This window comes from Balaenoptera borealis (genome assembly GCF_965194805.1).
Source record: "Balaenoptera borealis genome assembly, chromosome: 19".
In the NCBI taxonomy this organism is placed as follows: domain Eukaryota; kingdom Metazoa; phylum Chordata; class Mammalia; order Artiodactyla; family Balaenopteridae; genus Balaenoptera; species Balaenoptera borealis.
Window position 1 is genome coordinate 4,130,803 of NC_138878.1, and position 21,148 is coordinate 4,151,950.

The 21,148-nt window shown below is 50.6% G+C and overlaps 1 long non-coding RNA gene and 1 pseudogene across 2 annotated transcripts in view; both read right to left on the minus strand.

Moving 5' to 3' along the window:
- Positions 1-21,148, minus strand: part of LOC309616387 — a 94,243-nt gene that overhangs the window by 61,817 nt on the left and 11,278 nt on the right. Inside the window, exons 2-3 of the long non-coding RNA XR_014237445.1 lie at positions 14,482-14,534; positions 13,242-13,307 (exon numbers count right to left, since the gene is read on the minus strand). This is a non-coding gene — a long non-coding RNA (uncharacterized lncRNA). The remainder of the gene's footprint in view (positions 1-13,241; positions 13,308-14,481; positions 14,535-21,148) is intronic.
- On the minus strand, positions 14,824-15,767 carry LOC309616385 (V-type proton ATPase subunit e 1 pseudogene; annotated as a pseudogene). The gene has a single exon. The product of its transcript is annotated as a V-type proton ATPase subunit e 1 pseudogene (transcript).

The window sequence follows — 21,148 nt, forward strand, 5'->3', positions numbered from 1 at the left end:
CTCACAGTCCAGAGGGAGGTGACTGCTAGGAGGGCAGTTTTGTGAGCTTCAACACATAGTTTTTATCTCTGGATCCAAAGTGGTTGCTCCAGCCCCTGCCATCATGTCTACATCCCAGATAGTGGGAAGAGGGAAGAGGCAAAGGGAGCCCATGCCCATTCTTTTTAAGGGTGCAGTCTAGCAGTGGCACATAATGCTTCTGCTCACACTCTGTTGGCCAGACAGAGTCACGCAATCATTTCTAGCTGCACAGGAGGCTGGGAAATGAACAGTCTTAAGCCCAATGAAGGCTGAGGCGTTCTACCATTAAAGGAAGAAAGGGGATGGATATTGGTGGTATCTATAGGAAGAGAAGTTGTTATATTAAAACCCTAGACTTGAAGTTGTGTGAATGATATTCCAACAGCCTCATTAGGCAGAGGCTGCCTGCCCCAACTCTGTACTCTGTGCGTCCAGAGTGTGTGGTCAGTGGAATAGTGGCCCCCAAAGATGTGCATGCTCCAATCCCCAGAACCTGTGACTATGTGACCTTACACGACAAAGGGGACTTTGCAGATGTGATTAAGGACCTGGAGATGGGGAGATTATCTTGGGTTATCCCATGGGCCCAGTGTCATCACAAGGGTCCTCATAAGAGTCAAGCAGGAGGGTCAGAGTCAGAGAAAGGAGATGTGAGGACAGAAGCAGAGGCTGGAGGGATGAGCACTGAGGATGGAGGAGGGGCCACGAGCCAAGGGATGCGGGCGCCTCTAGAAGCTGGAAAAGGCCCGGAAACAGATTCCCCCCTACCTGGAGTGTCCAGAAGGAGCAGCCCTGCCCACACCTTGATTTTTACCTATAAGACTCATTTCAGACTTCCGGCCTCCAGAACGGTAAGAGAATACATTTACATGGTTTTAAGGTGCTGGGTCTGCGACAGTTTGCTAACAGCAGCTGTAGGAGACTGTGCTAGGGAGAAACAGCCCTGCCGCTCACCTGGGTCCTTCTGGTTGCATCCACAGAGCCCTGGGCTCTTTATCGCTCCCGCAGGCCCTCCTCTTAGACCAGGCCTTCAGTGGCCTGCAGAGGCCTCTTTTTGGAGCCATCCTCTACCAAGCACAGACTTAGCTTCCACTGCCCAATGACAATCCTATGTAACCCGGATAAATCGCGGGCCCCATGGGGCTCAGCAAGTCCTCAAAGAACCCGTCAGTCTCTGCCTTGCAACTACCAGGGAACTTTGAGAGAGCATTCGAGTGCATCCAATCCAGCGGTCATTGCAATAGCGCTAGATACCCCTTTTCTTTCCTCCCTGTTCTCTAATACAGTGGCTGGTCTCACTGAGCCCCCCCAGGCCAGGCTCCGCTCCCCGATTCCCAGTGTCCGCCTCTCACCCAGGCCTCAGCAACCCCAGCGTCCAGCGGGACGGCGGCTCCTGGCCCCCACTCACTGAGGAGCCCTCTATCCTCTCTGACTCCAGAACCACAGTTCTCTCGTACTCTGCCTCTTCCTTGAGGATTTCTGATGAATTCTACAAATGAGCAACCTTTTTACAAATAAGTGATATTCACCGAGGGTTTCTTGTGTGCCGGGCACTCTGCCCAACGCTCGCTGGCCTACATGACCTTTAAACTTCATGGCCATCCTTCAGAAGAAGGGTGGGTGTTACTACGCACCCCTCGCCCCTGTTGCAGGAAGGAAATGGGTGGAGAGGTCCGGTGCTTTGCCAAGGTCACTTTACTGGGAGGCAGAGGAGCGGGGGCTGGACCCAGGACTGGCCAGGCACAGCCTCCAGCCCTCCACTGCCTGCAGAGAGCCATGCCCTCCGCCAGCCGGAGCAGCTTGTCCATGTTTGCTTCCAGAAGGGTGGCCCTCGGGGTCCCCTAAGGCCACGGCTCTCTTTCCTGATGGGAAGAGAGACGCAGCTGGCGCTGTGGGTCGGCAGCTGGGCGGGGGGCAGAGGGACTCCCGGGGCCAGGAGTGATGACTCAGCACACACACACACAGCCCGGCCCAAAGGACGGGTTCTTCTCTGCCAGAGGACACGTGACCTCTCGCTCTGGCCGGGCCGGGAGGCTTTGCCGAAACAGCATCCTTTCAAGGAGCCGTACGGGACACAGAGGGGCCGCGGACGGCACCACCCTTGCCCTCTCCCACCGTCTTGGAAACCTGGGAGAAGCTGAGGAGGAGGAGCAGGCTGGCTGGGAGCCCAGAGCTCAGAGACTCAGTTTCTCATCTGTAAAATGGAGCAATAGCCTGTTTCCTGTGCCCAGGTGCCGGGGAAGACCCAGTGAGATCGTGGAAGAGGAAGTATTTTGGAAACTCACTCACTCCCTTGAACACTTCGGTAGAAAGCCTGTGACGGGCCAGGCTGGGGAACGGGACATGCAAGGGGGACTGTCCCGCGAGCCCTGCCCTCTAGGTGTTGTCAGTGTGGCCAAGAAGCAAACAGGCCACCAGACCATCATAGATGGGCCTAGGAACCTGAGAGTGCCAGGACATTCCGGAAGGTTCCAACGTCAGGAGGGGAGCTGCAGCTGGAAGCATGAGAGGGCAGTTAGCAGTCTGACTCTGGGGAAAGAGCAATCCTGGAGGCATGAGGCAGTCAGAACACGAACTCACTCCGGGACTCTGGGCCCTCCGATCCCCATTGGTCACTGAGGAAGCTCCTCAAACGACCAGTGAGGATCTGAGGCCCGGGAGGGAGTGACTTGTCCAAGGGCACACAGCTAGCACCTGGTGGAACCTTCCCATGACAGCCTGTGCAAAGGTCCTGGGGTGTGGGGGACTTGGGAGAAGTGACAAGTTTGTACTGGGGGTAGGGGCAGGCTCTGAGACCTTAGGGCCACCCCCAGCCCTGAAACTGAAGTCGTGAGATGGTCATGGGAAGGTGTGGGGCGATCTGAGCCAGAGGGGAGGCTGCGGACAGAATCCTTCAGTCCCCGTGGGAAGCACACGTGCCAGGAGCCCCATCCATTCCCTGGTGACTCTCCTCCTCCAGAGTGGGGTGGGGGGAGACTTTCTGGCTGGGGATGTGGGACTGTGCTTGGCCCTATCCTTCTGGACAAACATTTGGAGCAGGGTGGGGACACTTCCTCCTGGAGATAAGGCCAGGGCAGGCCTCCCGGGCAGCTGCCTGCAAGGACAGCTGGAGACACAGAGCCCGGCTCCCTGGGCCTGGAGATGCTGCAATTTTTCTGCTGATAATTTAGCCCCAAACCCCCGAAGATCTCAGGGGCTTAACCCACCTCGGGGACTGTATGATGTTTTCAGACAAAATCCAGCTGGGAAGTCTGTAGCCTTTAAAAAAAAAAACAACCCACAATTTGATGGGCTGCTCTGCTTTGCTGTGCTATGTCTGAAGGGCTGACCTTGAAGGAGGGGCTGAAGGACAGAGCCCTAACTTGGAGATGAAATTGAACTCAGGTACCTTTTCTAAACTTTTCTGCTTAGCGGTCAATTTGGGAAAAAATCAAAATGTTCACAGGTCACTCTTTCCCTCCCCGCCCCTCATGAACAATAAAAAATAGCTTTAGGGCTTCCCTGGTGGCGCAGTGGTTGAGAATCTGCCTGCTAATGCAGGGGACACAGGTTCGAGCCCTGGTCTGGGAAGATCCCACATGCCGCGGAGCAACTAGGCCCGTGCGCCACAACTACTGAGCCTGCGCGTCTGGAGCCTGTGCTCCGCAACAAGAGAGGCCACGATAGTGAGAGGCCCGCGCACTGCGATGAAGAGCTGCCCCCACTTGCCACAACTAGAGAAAGCCCTCGCACAGAAACGAAGACCCAACACAGCCAAAAAAAAATAAAATTAATTAATTAATTAATTAAAAAAAAATAGCTTTAGGGCGTCTCACGGGGAAAACATGGGTTTTTTTTTTTAAAGGAGCTCTTTTGGGATATAATTCACACGCCACAGGATTCACCCTTTTGAAGTACACAATTGGGTGGGTTTTAGCATATTCAGAGTCTTGCAACCATCAATACAATGACTTCTAGAATATTCCATCACCCCTAAAAGAATCCCTGTACTCTTAGCCATCCCCTCCGATCCCCCCACCCCCATCCCAGCCCCGGCAACCACGAATCTGCTCTCTGTCTCTATGGATTTTCTTCTGGACGTTTCATATACGTGGAATCCTACAAGCTGTGGTCTTCCGTGTCTGGCTTCTTTCACCCGAGCATAACGTTTTCAAGGTTCATCCACGTTGCAGCCTGTGTCAGTGCTTCATCCCTTTTTATGGCCAATATACTATTCCATTCTGTGGAGGGACCACGTTTTGCTTATCCATAGATCCGTTGATGGACATTTGGGTTGTTTCTACTTTTTTTTATTTATTTATTTTATTTATGGCTGTGTTGGGTCTTCGTTTCTGTGCGAGGGCTTTCTCCAGTTGTGGCAAGCGGGGGCCACTCTTCATCGCGGTGCGCGGGCCTCTCGCTATCGCGGCCTCTCTTGTTGCGGAGCAGAGGCTCCAGACGCGCAGGCTCAGCAATTGTGGCTCACGGGCCCAGCAGCTCCGCAGCATGTGGGATGTTCCCAGACCAGGGCTCGAACCCGTGTCCCCTGCATTGGCAGGCGGATTCTCAACCACTGCGCCACCAGGGAAGCCCTGTTTCTACTTTTTGAATGCTGTGAATAGTGCTGCTATGAACGTTCGTGTGCAAGTTTGTGTGTGTACCTAAGTTTTCATTTCTCTTGGGTGCATAAGTAGAATGGCTGGATCATACAGTAACTCTACAACTTTTTGAGGAGCAGCCAGACTGACTGGGAAATCACAGAGTTTTACAACTTAAACGACCCATTTATTAAAAACTCACTAACACTTGTTGAGCACTTACTCTGGCCAGAGTGTCACATGAATTATCATATTTCGTCCCCACAACAAGCTTATATGGTGTGTACTACTGTCGTCCCCATTGTACAGGGCAGGAAGCTGGGGATCAGAGAGGTTGAATCACTGAATAGGGTGGCCCAGCTTCTGAATGTAGAGCAGGGATTTGAACCCAGGTAGTGGGTTCCCTTCCTTCCTGAAGACCCCTGATGGGCAGCCTCTATTCTAGTGTCAGGAAAAGGACTGGGCTTCCTTTTTAGCTGTAGATGTTCTCATTTTGGAGAACTGACAACCCAAAGACCACTTTCTAATTCCTCCTCCTGGGAATTGATTAGGGACTGGATGACCATAACTGACTCATTCGTCCTTCACATTAACCACCCACCTGGTCCAGCTCGGGCCAAGTCCTGCCGGGCTGGATCCCTGCTCCAGACCAACATCCTTGTAGCAAACTGCACCAAACTGGGCTTTTCTTCCTCAGAGCAGTATTGACACGTGACTGAACACGAACCAGCATTACCATCTTGCCTGCTTCACTGAAAGCAGTGGTTCTCAACCCTGAGCTGATCAGAATGCCCTGGAGGGATGTTAAAACCCAAATTGCCTAAACAACCTAAGTGTCCATCAACAGATGAATGGATAAAGAAGATGTATGTATCCACAATGGAATACTACTCAGCCATGAAAAAGAACAGAATAATGCCATTTGTAGCAACATGGATGGACCTAGAGATTATCATGCTAAGTGAAATAAGTCAGAAAGAGAAAGACAAATATCATATGATATCACTTATATGATATCACTTATATGTGGAATCTAAAATATGACACAGGGAATTCCCTGTGGTCCAGCAATTAAGAATCTACACTCCTCTACTCTAGTTCCCTGATCCCTGATCAGGGAACTAGATCCCACATGCTGCAACTAAAGATCCTGCATGCTGCAACTAAAAAAACCCAAAATGACACAAATGAACTTATCTATGAAACAGACACAGATATAGAGAAAACACTTGTGGTTGCCAAGGGGGAGGGGGTATGGGGGAGGGATGAATTGGGAGTTTGGGATTAGCAGATACAAACTACTATATATAGAATGGATAGGGCTTCCCTGGTGGCACAGTGGTTAAGAATCCACCTGCCAATGCAGGGGACACAGGTCCGAGCCCTGGTCCGGGAAGATCCCACATGCTGCGGAGCAACTAAGCCCGTGCACCACAACTACCGAGCCTGCGCTCTAGAGCCCACGAGCCACAACTACTGAGCCCGTGTGCCACAACTTCTGAAGCCCGTGCGCCTGGAGCCTGTGCTCCACAATAAGAGAAGACAACGCAATTAGAAGCCCGCGCACCACAACAAAGAGTAGCCCCCGCTCGCCTCAACTAGAGAAAGCCTGCACACAGCAACAAAGACCCAACACAGCCAAAAATAAATAAATAAAATAAAATAAAAATGAATAAAATCTATCTTTAAAAAAAAAAAGAATGGATAAACAAGATCCTACTGTAGAGCACAGGGAACTATATTCAATATCCTATGATAAACCACAATTGGAAAGAATAATGAAAAAGAACATATATATGTATAACTGAATCACTTTGCTGTATAGCAGAAATTAACACGACATTGTAAATCAACTATACTTCAATAAAATAAATAAATAAATAAAACAAAACCAAATTGCTGGGCGTACCCTTAGAGAGTCTGATGCTGTGGGTCTGGGGTGGGACCTGAGAGTCTGCATTTCCAGCGAGCTTCCAGGTGAGGTTGACTCTGCTGGTCTGAGGCAATAGGAAGTCAGCAGTATTAGGGCTGGTCCGTATGACTTGAATAAGGTGTAAAGTGCTTCTTTCTCTAGTTGGCCAAAACTGCATGTGAGGAATGAGGTTCCTGATTCATTTGGGACCTTTCTGGACCTCCACCTGGGGGATGCTTGGAGAGAATGTGGATTCAACTGGAAGGAGGAAGAGGGGCTGCCTAGACGGGGAGGGCAGGGGTTTCACAACTTATCAAAGTACCAATTCAGACCCCTCCCTTTGTATTTGTAAATTGATCCCTGGTGCTCTGCTGACCCCTAGTGGTGGGCAATTCTGTACCGCCTCCTTTGGGAGGTGCCCCTTGATTGCTGACTGTAGCTGGGGGGTGCCTGCTCCCCCGACCCCAAGGCCAGGGTCCTGGTACTTGCTCTTTCTTGGGAACTGATCTGCTGTCAGTCATTTACACTTTAGTAAGAGTCAGTTCAAGTCCTTGAGCTCCGTTCCAAGGGAGACTGCCACTTAAATCCCAAAGCTTATGCTGGAGAACAGGAAGGATTCCCCACTGGCTTTAAGTTTCATGCGACAGAGAATAAAGGGAAGGGTCCTTCCAAGAACCCTGCAGAGCAGCTGCCTCCTCTGACCTGGCAAGGTGGGAGAACCTGGCCGAGGTCCTGTTTCCCAGCTCTGGGCACTCCAACCTGGAAGGGCGGGTGTGCATTTTACATCTGCCTTGTGAGATGCTCACCTCTGATTCTGGGCGCTTGCCCTGCGCTCAGCATTATTGCTGCATCTTACAGCAGCCCTCCAAGGTCACAGTTACCAGCGGGGGCTCAGATAGGCTCAGAGGCTTGCTACCTTCATAACTGGAAAGCGAAGTGTCTGGAAGACATCTGAGTGGGCAGGCCAGTGGGTGGTTGGCCCTGGAACTCTATGGACCTGGAACTCAGGGAGGCAAAAGCTGAAGGGGGATGTAGGGTGACCTGCACATTAATAGCACTTAAAGCTTTTCAGGGAGGGTGGGTCCAAGAAGAAGGGAAGAGGCCCAGGGTCAGGCGTCAGAGGGGAAGGAAAGGAGCTGGCAGGAGACGCCAGGAGAGAGGGGAACGGGGCGGGGGGTGAGGACTGTAGGTGTTGACAGGCAGATGCCAGCTGGAAGTGTGCAGTCTCAGAAAAATCCGTCGTTTGATCAGCCACTTTGCTGGCTGTAGGGCAAAACCTGACTGCTTTGAAGAGGGGCCAGGGACCCAGCCTGCGGCTCCGTCCCTGGGGTGGAACTGAACTCAGGCACCTTCCCCGTCCTTTTGCTTGAAGGCCAATTTGGAGGGATGCGGCCACAAGCCAAAGAAAGTCTGGGGCCACCAGCAGCTGGAAGGATCTTCCCCTAGAGCCTTCCGAGGGAGGTGACCCTGCCAACACCTTGATTTTTGGACTTCTGGCCTCCAGACTGTGGGAAAGTATATGTCTGGGGGTTTTTTTGTTTTTGTTTTTAATTAATTTATTTATCTTTGGCTGCGTTGGGTCTTCGTTGCTGCGTGCGGGCTTTCTCTAGTTGCAGCGAGCGGGGGCCACTCTTCGCTGCGGTGCGCAGGCTTCTCATTGCACTGGCTTCTCTTGTTGTGGAGCACGGGCCCTAGGCACGCGGGCCTCAGTAGTTGTGGCACACGGGCTCAGCAGTTCTGGTTCGTGGGCTCTAGAGTGCAGGCTCAGTAGTTGTGGCGCACGGGCTTAGTTGCTCTGCGGCACGCGGGATCTTCCCGGACCAGGGCTCGAACCCATGCCCCCTGCAGTGGCAGGCGGATTCTTAACTACTGCACCACCAGGGAAGTCCCATGTCTGTTGTTTTAACTCACTCAGTTTAGGTACTTTGTTATGGCAGCCCTAGAAAACTAATACAGTAAGTATCGAAATATCTGTATACATATATAGATATAAAATAGATAGCCTCCCTTGCCTACATATATCATACATTGTATAAAATGAGAGTATACCGGCCGTGTCAGTGTTTTTCAAAGTGTGGTCCAAGGAACCCCTGCATTGCCTGGGGACCTCATCAAAAATGAAGATCCCCGGACCCCTCCCAGACCTACAGGATAGGCTCTCTGGGGGCAGCCCCCAAATGGGCATTTCAAGCCAGCTTTCCAGGTGATTCTGAAGGACCCGGAGGCCTGGAACTCCAGTGGTCCCCTGGATGTAGCCGTGAGGGTGACTTGAGGGCAGGTGGGAGGAGAGGCATCACGGAGGGCCCCGGAAAGCATCCGAGCAGAAGTGGAGGGACAAGGACAGACTGTTCTGCTGAGGGGAGGTGGCTGGCATGCCTTCCTCGAGGCTGGTGTGTGCTGGGCCCAGATGTTTGGGGTCACAGGGCCCCAGCTCCTCCCCCTTGCAGCTGCCTGTGGGAGGAGCCAGGAGCACAAAGGCTGCTTGACACGGTCCCTCTGCACGCCTGGCCTTCCCAGACACTTCGGCAGCTGCTCCGCGTCAGGCTCCTCCAGGAATTCCAGGGCCCAGGAAAGAGGCCGGGGCTGATATCCCAGAAGCAGCTGGTGGGATGGGCCACAGGCCCATCTGGAAGTTTCCGGGCCTCAGGGAACATTTATGTAACCAGTTCAGAGGGGACGTTTGGACGGTGGATTAGCTGAGGACACAGGAGCCCCCCACACGCTTTGCCGAGGGTCAGGGCAGCCCCTCCCAGCCAGTCCGTGTAACGAGGACCATCCCTTATCCTCAAGTGGGAGCCAGGGAACCCGGGAGAAGCCCTTAGCCCAGCCCTGGGAGGGGACCGTCCCTTATCCCGCATGACCCCCGCCTGCTCCACGCTGCCGGGGGAGGAAGGGCAGATGCACATGTGTAAGCTCTCCTTCTGCTTCGTCACTCACAGTTGGTGGAGGGCTTGGCATGCAGTAGGCGTTCGCTAGAGTTTGCCGAGTGAACGCGTGGACGCATGGACCAGGTTTCTGCCCGGGAGGTGGGATCTGGGCCGAGCAGGGCTTCTCAGAGCGGGGTGCCCTGCCGGCAGCATCAGCGTCCCCTGAGAACTTGGTAGAAATGCAGGTTCCTGGGCCCCGCCCAGACCTCTTGCATCAGAAACCCGATGGGTGGGTGATAAGCTCTATAACCTTTGGGGGTCCTGCTGCCTCCCCGAGGGAGAGAACTACTGTGTAGCGGGGTGACGGTCAGCCCTGGCTGAGTGCTAGCGTCACCTTGGGAGCCTACAGCGCCAAACCAGCACCGGGCTCCCTGCAGGCTGGCGGATCAGAGCCCCTGGCGCGGGGCCGGGCCTTAGCTGCGTCCCGTGATTCTCTTGGGCAGCCGGATTGTGAACACACACCAGGCCTGGGAAGTGACACGGGTTTGGGTTCAAATCCTGGCCCTGCCTCTTAACAGCTGGGAGACTTTGGGGAAATCAGTTTCTTCATCTAAAAACAGAGGACCGTGGTAACAGGACCTTTCTCATAGGTGCCATGGAGAGTAAGGTGTTCATTTCTGTCTCGTGCTCCCAACAGCGTTTGGGACAGAGCGACTAGTAAGTGGGGGCTGCTATTATTGGTAGTAGTAGTATTACTATTCTTACTATTCCTCCTACTATTATTATTACTACTACTATTACTACCATGATTATGATCACTACTATTACTCCTGCCATCACTATTACTATTACTACCATCATTATCACTGTTATCACTATTGTTACTATTGCTACTAGTATTAATACTATTATCACTGTTATGATTACCACTGCTATTACTATCATTACTAGCATTGTTATCATTGCTACTATTAATACTATTACCATTATTACTACGATTAGTAGTATATTGCTATTGCTACAGCTTCTATTATTACTGCTGCTAGTATTATTACTATTAGTATTATTGCTACTATGACTATTACTACTGCTGCTACTATTTTGTCAAGGCAGAAGAACTCTGTCCTCCAAAATTCTTCAAGGAGGGACAATCACCTCTCATGCAGGCTGAGTTCTGGACTCTTGGATCAGGAACACAACTAAAAGTCCAACCCTTTGCAGAACCAAAGGGGTCAAGGTCTTCCCGGGCCTCCAGTGCTACAGCACCTGGCTGCACCCATGGTGGGGGAGAGCCCTTTGGCAATCACTGGCTGGAGGCCGCAGAGGCCTGGAGCACGGCCTCCTTCCCCTGCATTTGCATTTGGGGGGTTTATCTCCCTGGAATGGGGCCATGATCTTCCCCAGACAGTCGGGGGATCCCCCTGTGCCAAACTCAGTCCTTCAGGCTCACATTTTAAAACGTTTCAAACTTTTGTCCTTCCTGAGCAAACAGATGAGATTTACGGGGGAGGTTGCTTCCAAGTGGCTCTTCCCCACCCAAATCCTATCTTCTCGGGGTTAGACGTGAAACAAAACAGTGCACCTCTCCACGCTTTTGAAGCCAGGGAAGGGAACACCTCATTTTTTTAGAAAGGCCCAAGTACTGCAGGAAGATGTCAAGCACTTGGAGCTGTGGTGTGCTTTGCACGTTCCTTTGGGAGAAAGGGAGAAAATATGACACTGAACTCAAAAATGAAATTCTTTTAGAATTCAGAATACAATCCACACACCTGGACTTAACAAATGGAGCAAAAATTTCTTGCAGAGATGGTGAGGACAGAGCTTGGCTGGCAGCTCCTGGTGGAAACAGGTGAGGTTAAACTATGGAGTCCCAACTATGGGACTTTTCTCTCCCTGCTCTGAGCAGCCAGACTTACTCTCTGGAAAAAACTGAAAAACTACCTCCATCAGAGGCAAGGATTGTCCTAGAATTGATCGAATGCATATTGATTTTCACTTGTGGTTTTCCCTAATTATTGTATTAGTACATGGTCATTAGCAGTCATTTGGGAAACAGAAAAAGGTAGAAAGAGGAGAATCCTGTGTTCAGAGAGAACCTCTGTTGATCTTTGGTGAATTTCCTTTCAGTATTTTTTTTGTACATTTTAAAACAAGGATATTGTACTGCAGATTACGTTTTGTATTTTTTAAATTTACCACGACAAAGATTTTTCTTTCCCCCTCCCACCACCTGGACCAGTTTCTCTAAGCCAGTCACCTGGAGGTGACTGTGACCCTGCCTTCTCCCTCTGCCCAAAGCCCATGAACCCCCAAGTCCTGTCAGGGTGGCCCCCTAAGTATGTCTCAACCCACCCACTTCTCTCCATCCCCTCGGCCACGCCGCCCAGAAGTGGAGGGAAGCACTTTAGAAATATTTGGCTGTGGGCCTCTCACCAGGGCTGGGCTAAGGTCTCCTCCCAGGTTCCCTGGCTCCCACTCTGAACTCCAACCATCCATTCTCCACACTGTAGCCAGAACACGCTTTCAAAATGCAAATGTGATCATGTCCCCCTCATCCCAACCCCGGTTAAAACCTCAATTGCCGTAGCCCACTGCTCCTAGGATAAAGACCGGATTCCTCCTCCAGGAAGCCTCCCTGACTGCACACATGAACACGCCCACTTCATGGCACCGCACGCCCCCGACTGCCATTCTCGAGGGTGTTGGCGGGCCCACCGTCCAGCATCCCTGAATCACGGCCCCTTTGGGAACCACTCCATCGGCGGTGCTCAGCCAAGAGCAAGCACTCTGAGAACGCATCTGTGGATGAATGAGCGCCATCCGTAAACAGTGCTGGTGCAGCCTTATTATTCACATCGCGATTTCTTAAGTCTTGCCTTCTAGCCGGAAGTTAGGATATGTGATCACGCAGTGTGGTGCATCTCTACACAGCCACAAAATTTTGGCATTGCCATCTTAAATGCTGAGGATGGTGTGATCACTCCAATTTCATCTGGTTCTTAGTCTATAGACTTTCTGGGGAAATAGCTCGGCAAAACAGTGGAGACTAGAGACAGTGGTCCCTGGAAACCCTGTTAGTTACCTGCATCCTTGCCTCCCAGGCACGGAAGGAGCAGCCCCAACCTGGGATGTCCCCTCTCCTGGGGTCAGGAGATGCAGTTGTCCTGTGACCATTATACTAATCACTGAAGACCACTGTCAAAGAGGGAGCCGCCTGGGGCCATTCTGAAAGGCAGCTGCCCAGGTGAGCTGAGGCCACAGGTCCAGCCCAAACAAAAAAACTGTTGGAATCTTCCCAGGGGCCAGCTTGTGAACTGTCTCTCCTCGACTATACCTTGGGGTTAGGTCCCCAAGCCCCTGGGGCCAATGCAGCAATGACACGGGAAGAGGCTAGCGAGGGGTGAAACGTGGAGCCTGAGGTTTTCTGGGACCCGTCCCTGCTGACACTTCAGGGTTTTCCTAAGGTTCCCTAACGTTTGCCATCACTGTTCTTTCGGTTAAAATAATAATTCTCTTCCAAAGGGGCAGGTGGTGAGGTTTGTGACTCTTGCTTTTGGCAAAGAAACAAGGGGAAAAACAAACCCACACAGTCTGGAAGGAAAGGAGCTGGCCAAAGAGTGAGATTTGGACCTAGTTCCTCAGCATCTGGGCCACGAACGGAGAAAATGAAGTGTTTCAGCCTCAAAATCATCGTCATTCTGATCAACATCGCCGCCGCCGTTATAAAGTTTGTCCAGCCTTGAGCCAAGGCTGTGGGCACTATTACTGTCTGCATTTTAGGGACAAGAAGGTGGAGGTTTAGACTCAAGATGTCAGGGCTTCTAAGTGGCCGGGCTGGGCCTGCCCCGCACGCAGATTCCTTACCTGGGCATCTTTGTCTGCGGTGTTCCCCTGCGCCCCGACGTCCAGGCAGCTCCGGCAGGTAGAAGGCTGGGAAGTTGAAAGATCAGGTTGAGTGGGGACCTTGGACCCAATTTTCCCATTGGTGTGATCACTCCAATTTCATTATCAGGGGGAAGAAATCTGGCTCTTAGTCTATAGAATTTCTGGGGAAATAGCTCAGCAAAAAGTAGACACTAGAGACAGTGGTTCCTGAAAATCCTGTTAGTTATCTGCATCCTTGGCTCCTGGGGATGGAAGGGGTGGCCCCAACCCCGGACGTCCCCTCTCCTGGAGTGGGTGCTGGTCTCCCCGTAGATGTCACCCCTCTTGCTCATAGGAGGGTGTGGCAGTGTTCCAGTGTGGATCCCAAGGCCACCACGTCCTAGCCACAGCACCTCGGGCAAGTTAATTACACGCCTGGAGCCTCAGTTTTCCCACCTATAAAATGGGCTCAGGGTACCTAACTCACAGATTTGCCGGGAAGCATTTTGCCCCCTCTCCTCCTTTGGGCCTTGGTGTAAATTATTTCCACCTGGAAGCCTTTCCGCTCCCACCCTGCTCTGGACAAGTAGGTTCCCGGAGCACCTCTCCTTGGACCCTCCTCACCCTTGAAATTCCTGTCCTGTGTTCGTTGCTTCCCTGAGGGCGAGGGCGGGGGCGGGGTCTGTCTCGTTGACCCTGGAACCACCAGGGTCAGTTCCAGTGCCTGGCACACAGTGGGTGCTTTTGGCATCTCTGGAGCTGGGAGGGAGAGGCGAGGATGTCGAGGGCGGCCGGGGCCTCTCAAACAATCCGAGCAATGGGCCGCCCACCTGAACGTGGTAATCTGCAGCAGCCACTGGGGGACTGAGCGGGCACAGGTGTGTTTCAGTGTTTGTGGATGTCGAGCATCTGAAAGACAGGTGCTGGGCTGCGCTGTGACATCACAGATTAGGGGCTACTTCCTTTTTTTTTGGTTGTTATTTTCTGTAACTTTTTATTTTGGTATAAGTGCAACAGAAAAGTTGCAATAATATAAGGGATTCCCGTGTACCTTCACCCAGATTCATTTACATCTTGCCCCATTCTTTCTCTCTGTTTTCATGTACATATAATATATACACAAGTTGCAAACATCAGCCACTTTTCTCCGTAAACGCTCTGGTGTGTCTTTCCCAAGAGCACGACTTTCTATCACCTAAATGCAAAAAAATGACCCAGATCAGGAAATTTAACATCTTACCAGAGTATAATACAGCCGAACCTCAGAGATATTGCTGGCTCGATTCCAGACCACTGCAATAAAGCAAATATTGCAATAAATCACCCGAATTTTTTGGTTTCCCAGTGCATATGAAAGTTATGTTTATACTATAGTCTGTTAAGTGTGCAATTACATTATGTCTGAAAAAACAATGTACATGCCTTAATTTAAAAACACTGCATCGCTAAAACATTCTAACCATCATCCGAGCCGTCAGCGAGTCATAACCTTTTTGCTGGTGGAGGGTCTTGCCTGGGTGTTGATGGCCACTGACTGATCAGGGCAGTGGCTACTGAAGGATGGCATGACTGCGGCAATTTCTTTCTTTCTTTTTTTTTAGAGAGCAGAAAAATAATTTACTCCAAAGGAGGGCAGAAATAAGAAATTCATCCTGAAAACATACTTTGGTATAATTCTGGTGGGACAGATTTTCCCTCTGAACATGTTCTCCTACTGACTGCCCCACTGGAGTCTTATTGTCACGTAACAGTTTTTAAACACTTCGCTGATTCTCATGTTGTGAGCAGGCAGGAGCCGTCTTCAAATCCACAGTTTCCAAGGAGAGAGTAATGTTATTTCTCAGAAGAACAGCATTTTCTATCTCGGAAGAGTACATAAACATTTTATAGAGGCAGCACAGTTTAGATTCAATAGGCACATCATTCATCGAAGTGCAAAAAAGGTGACAGGAAAAAATACTGCATTGTAGAATAAGATATTCAAATGTGGTGGGAACGTTTAAGGCAGCTGACGGCCAAAGTGGGCGAGTCAAGGAAGGTGGTCTGGGTATGGAGGTGATTTTGCATCCAGAGGAGTTCTCTTCGTGACCTCAGTGACTGAGCACTGACGAGCAGGTCTTCTTACTCAAGGCCAATGATGCTTGAGGTTCCAAATGGTTTCATTTTTCAACTGTGGTCCAAAGAGGGGGTTGAGTTGGGCCAGAACTGCAATCAGCCAAAAGAGGTAGCTGCAAACGGAACAGGTCACCAACATGGTGATCCTGACTCCCCGGATGGGACCCTTAGGGATGAAGCAGGGCACCAGGAAGCCGACGAAGCCCCAGAACACGCGCATCACGATGAGGGGCCCGGTGAGGCCAGTATACACCATGGTTGCTGCGGGAGGTGCCAGCCCCTGCCCCGCCGCCTCACTCGCGGCAATTTCTTAAAATAAGACAACAGGGGCTTCCCTGGTGGCGCAGTGGTTGAGAGTCTGCCTGCCAATGCAGGGGACACGGGTTCGAGCCCTGGTCTGGAAAGATCCCACATGCCCTGCGGAGCGACTAGGCCCGTGAGCCACAATTACTGAGCCTGCGCGTCTGGAGCCTGTGCTCTGCAACAAGAGAGGCCGCGATAGTGAGAGGCCCCCGCTTCCCACAACTAGAGAAGGCCCTCGGACAGAAACGAAGACCCAACACAGTCATAGATAAATAAATAAATTAATTAATTAAAAAATAAGTATAATTTTTGTGACTTTCTGTCTGAATTAAAAAAAAAAAAAATCCCACAAGGACTCAGAGGCAAAGAATATACAAATCTATTTTCACTGCCAAGTAAAGGAGCTGTTACAGTGGAGGATTACTGGACTGAATGTCAATATTATGACATAGTATGAGTGTGTTTCATGCTTGGTAATTGTAATCATTGTTGCTTTTGTTGTGGTCATCCATGTACAATGCTTGGTGTCAGTCTATTTATCTCTTGTAAAAATAAAATACAGTGTGTGTGTGTGAAAAAAAAAAAGAAAACACTAGAAGCAAAAATAAATAAATAAATAAATAAACAAATAATAAGACAACAGTCAAGTTTGCCGCATCGATTGACTTCCGTGAACAATTTCTCTGTAGCATGTAATGCTGTCTGATAGCATTTGACCCACAGTAGAACTTCTTTCAAAACTGGAGTCAGTCTTCCCAAACCCTGCTTTATCAATTAAGTTGATATAATATTCTAAATCCTTGGGACATCCCTGGTGGTCCAGTGGTTCCACTGCAGGGGGCACAGGTTCCATCCTTGGTTGGGGAACTAAGATCCTGCATGCCGCGGCATGGCCAAAAAAAAAAAAAATCTAAATCCTTTGTTGTCATCTCAACAATCTTCACAGCACCTTCACCTGGAGTAGATTCCATCTCAAGAAACCACTTTCTTTGTTCATCTATAAGAAGCAACTCCTCATCCGTTCAAGTTTTATCATGAGATTGCATCAATTCAGTCACATCTTCAGGCTCTACTTTTCTTTTTTAAACGTTATTTCCAGTGCACTTTTGTTTTCTTAATTAATTAATTTATTCTTGGCTGCCTTGGGTCTTTGTTGCTGCGCACGGGCTTTCTCTAGTTGTGGCGAGCAGGGGCTACTCTTCATTGCAGTGCGTGGGCTTCTCACTGTGGTGGCTTCTCTTGTGGACCATGGGCTCTAGGCGCGCAGGCTCAATAGTTGTGGCACGTGGGCTCAGTAGCTGTGGCTTGCAGGCTCTAGAGCGCAAGCTCAGTAGTTGTGGCGTGCGGGCTTAGTTGCTCTGTGGCATGTGGGATCTTCCCGGACCAGGGCTCGAACCTGTGTCCCCTGCATTGGCAGGCGGATTCTTAACCATTGCGCCACCAGGGAAGCCCCCAGGCTCCACTTCTAACTCTAGTTCTCTTGCTGTTTCCACCACATCTGCAGTTCCTTCCTCCACTAAATCCTGAACCCCTGAAAGCTGTCCATGAGGGCTGGAATCAACTTCTTCCAAACTCCTGTGTATGTCAATATTTGGACCTCTTCCCATGAACCATGAATGTTCTTAATGGCTGTTTCCTCTGCCGTGACCATCTCTCGTTCAGCGCAACCACCTTCATGGATGACCTGAGCCGCAGCTTCTGGAGGACTTGCTGCAGCTTCCCCCTCGGCACCTGCGGCTTCACCTGGCGCTTTCGTGCTACGGAGGCGGCTTCTGTCCTTCAGCCTCATGAACCGACCTTTGTTTCAAACTTTCCTCTGCAGCTCCCTCCCCTCTCTCAGCCTTCGTAGAACTGGAGAGAGTTGGGGCCTTGCTCCAGATTAGGCTGTAGCTTCAGGGAATGTGGCTGGTTTGATCTTCTATCCAGATCCCTCAGACTTTCTCCATATCAGCAGTACGCCTGTTTTCACTTTCTCATCATCCGTGTGTTCACTGGAGCAGCACTTTAATTTCCTTCAGGAACCTTCTTTTGCATTCACAACTTGGCTGACAGTTTGGCAAGAGAGGCCTCGCTTTTGGCCTGTCTTGGCTTTTAACATGCCTTCCTCACTAAGCTTCTAGCTTTTGATTTAAATGAGAGATGTACGACTCTTCCTTTCACTTGAACACTTAGAGGTTATTGCAGGGTTATTAATTGGCCTAATTTCAATATTGTTGTGTCTCGGAATAGGGAGGTCCGAGGAGAGGGAGAGAGGGGGGAACGGCTGGTCTATGGATTGGTCAGAACACACATGATATTTATGGATTAAGTCTGCCTTCTAATATGGGTGTGGTTTGTGGCACCCCCGAACAATTACAAGAGTCACATTAAGATCACTGATCACAGATCACCATAACAAATATAATGGAAAAGTTGGAAATATTGTTGAGAATTACCAAAATATGACACAGAAACAGGAAGTGAGCAAATGCTGTGGGAAAAATGGCACTGAGAGACCTGCTGGACACAGGGGCGCCACAAACCAGCAATCTGTAAAAAACACAGTATCCAAGAAGCGCAATAAAGTGAAGTGCAATAAACCAAGGTTGGCCTGTACTATTAGGGCATCACAGTATATTTCGTGTACTCTAACGTGTCACAGTGCTACTGTGTAACCCACAGCTCACTCTCTAGGTCATCCCAGCGAAGCCTCTAGGAAGCCTTTATTTCCCGGGTCCAGGACCCACTTGTGTGTAGTTACCCCGTTCCTTTGTCTCCTCCGATTTGGAATGGTTTCCTGGACTTTCTTTCTTGACTTGCTTTTAAGAGTGTCCTTCTTGGACTGCCCTGGTGGCACAGTGGTGAAGAATCCACCTGCCAACGCAGGGGACTCGGATTTGAGCCCTGGTCCGGGAAGATGCCACATGCCGTGGAGCAGCTAAGCCCGTGCGCCACAACTACTGAGCCTGTGTGCCGCAACTACTGAAGCCCTTGTGCCACAACTACTGAGCCCGCGCGCCTAAAGCCCGTGCTCCACAACAAGAGAAGCCACCGCAATGAGAAGCCTGCGCAACGAAGCCCACAACGAAGCCCGCAACAAAGAGTAGCCCCTGCTCGCCGCAACTAAAGAAAGCCTGCGTGCAGCAACGAAGACCCAATGCAGCCAAAAAAATATATAAATAAATGAATAAATTTATAACAACAACAACAAAGAGAGTGTTCTTCTTGTTTTGACGCATGAGTTGGGAACTCTGAAAGCCATTCGGAGCCAAGTTTGGAGAATCAAGTGTGTTATGAAACTGATGCCCACCTTTCTGGTCACATCCTGTCACGTGGCCCTGAAATGTGGCTGTGAACGACCCTGGGTCAGGGACTCCCTCTGAGGGTGGCGTGGCCTAGCGGTCAGGAGCAGGCAGTTTAATCCAACTGCTCGGGCTCAAATCCTGGCTCTGTTCCTTCTAGCCTGTGTGACCTTGGGCAAGTCACCTACCCTCTCTGTGCCTCAGTTTCCTCATCTGTGAAATGGAGATAATACTGGTAGCTACCGCATGAGGCTGTTATGAGGATTGATAAGTTAATATTTGTAAAGAGCTGAGAACAGTGCCTGGCACGGGTGAAATGGGGAGGATTTTTGGAATACGGTGGCTGTCGGGTTTCAACCATACAATCTGAAAGATGCAGTGTGTGTCACATTAATTCTGGGTACAGTGGCTCGGTCTTATAAAAGTATTCGTGCTCCCCGCTGTTCCTTTACCTTGGACTCTCCCTTTACACACACACACACACACACACACACACACGGGAGGAAACACAAGACCTCCTTTTCTCCGCTGATTTTCTAAGCCCAGAACACCAGGCGGGAAGGACATTCAAACTGTCACCTGAGGCTCCCAGCCTCCAATCCACTGCCTTCCAAGACTGGCTGGAAAAGGACTGGTTGCCACTCCCCAGACAACTCACCGGGAGAATTATTCCCCTTCACTGTTTTCCCTATTTTAGCTAGAATCACTGAACGAGGCGGGCAGGGTGAACATGGGGAAGGGGGTCTTGCAGAAACAAATCCTCTTCTCGTAGGGCTGAGGAAGCAGCCTGTGGATCCAGCTTGCAGGTTTCCTGCACAGGGAAATCAAATTCTCCCCCTTTGGGCTTCCCTGGTGGCGCAGTGGTTAGGAGTCTGCCTGCCAATGGAGGGGACACGGGTTCGAGCCCTGGTCTGGGAAGATCCCACATGCCGCGGAGCAACTAAGCCCGTGCGCCACAATTACTGAGCCTGCGCGTCTGGAGCCTGTGCTCCGCAACAAGAGAGGCCGCGACAGTGAGAGGCCCGCGCACCGCGATGAAGAGTGGCCCCCGCTTGCCGCAACTAGAGAAAGCCCTCGCACAGAAACAAAGACCCACCACAGCCATAAAAATAAATAAATAAATAAATAAATAAAAATTTAAAAAAAAAAGATAACTGGAATGAGTGATATTTAAAAAAAAAAAAAAAAAAATTCTCCCCCTTCCATCCGTGTGGGCTCGGTTTACAACCACACACATCCTCACCTACAGCCCAGGGCTCCTGACACCGGAAAACAGGGCCAGGCTCCCATGGGCTTCTCCTGGTCCAGTCCAGTCAGTTTCATGTTCATTCATTCACTCATTTGTTCATCCATGTGTTGCTGGTATGAGCACTTTTTGTTGCTCAGCTATTTTTATAACCATTCACTTATTATTGTGATACAATCAGACACATCTGCAGGGCTTTCTTTGTTATCGTATTATTCATCAGCCTTCATTAAATAGTCCAGGTGTTGTTTTACACACCTTACACACACTATCTCATCGACTCTTCGTGACCGCTATGAGATAGGTACTGTTATTGGGCCCCTGGTACAGATAAGGAAATGGAAGCACAGAGAGGTTAAGGAACTTGCCCAAGATCACACAGCTAGAAGGGACCCCACAGGGACTCTGACCCAGGGGCTCCTCATTCTTTAGTTATACCCCCTTGCTTGATGATACCAGAGATGAAAAAGAGTTTTGAGACGGTGAGAGAAGCTGATGGTCACGTGGTTTGAGGATGAAGCCCAGCTCAGGCCTATCAGCTGTGGGACAAGTCTCCAAGGCAGGTGGGTCTCCCACTGGGGCTCAGAGAGGGACCTCAAAGACCGCCTACACTCAGCAAGTGCAGTGGACCTGGGATCCAGTGCAGGTCTGAGGTTCTGGCTGTGCACCTGGGCGCTGTGTGCCCCGGCGTGGCGGCCAAGGTCACAGAGGGGCAGCTGGGTCTACGGGAAGGTTTGGCCAGCATCTGGTTCTGCCTCTTGTCTGCATGACTTTGGCCCAATGATTTAACTCGGGCCTCTGGCAAGTGGGCATAACAACAACTCTTAGGTCATGGGGCTGACGTGACGACAAGATAAAGCATTTTAGCACGCTCAGCTCAACAAGGAGGAGGAAACAGGGCCCTTCACTTTGACATTGCACTGTATTTGTTACCTTGAAGCAAGCCAAGGGAGGGGAGGGGG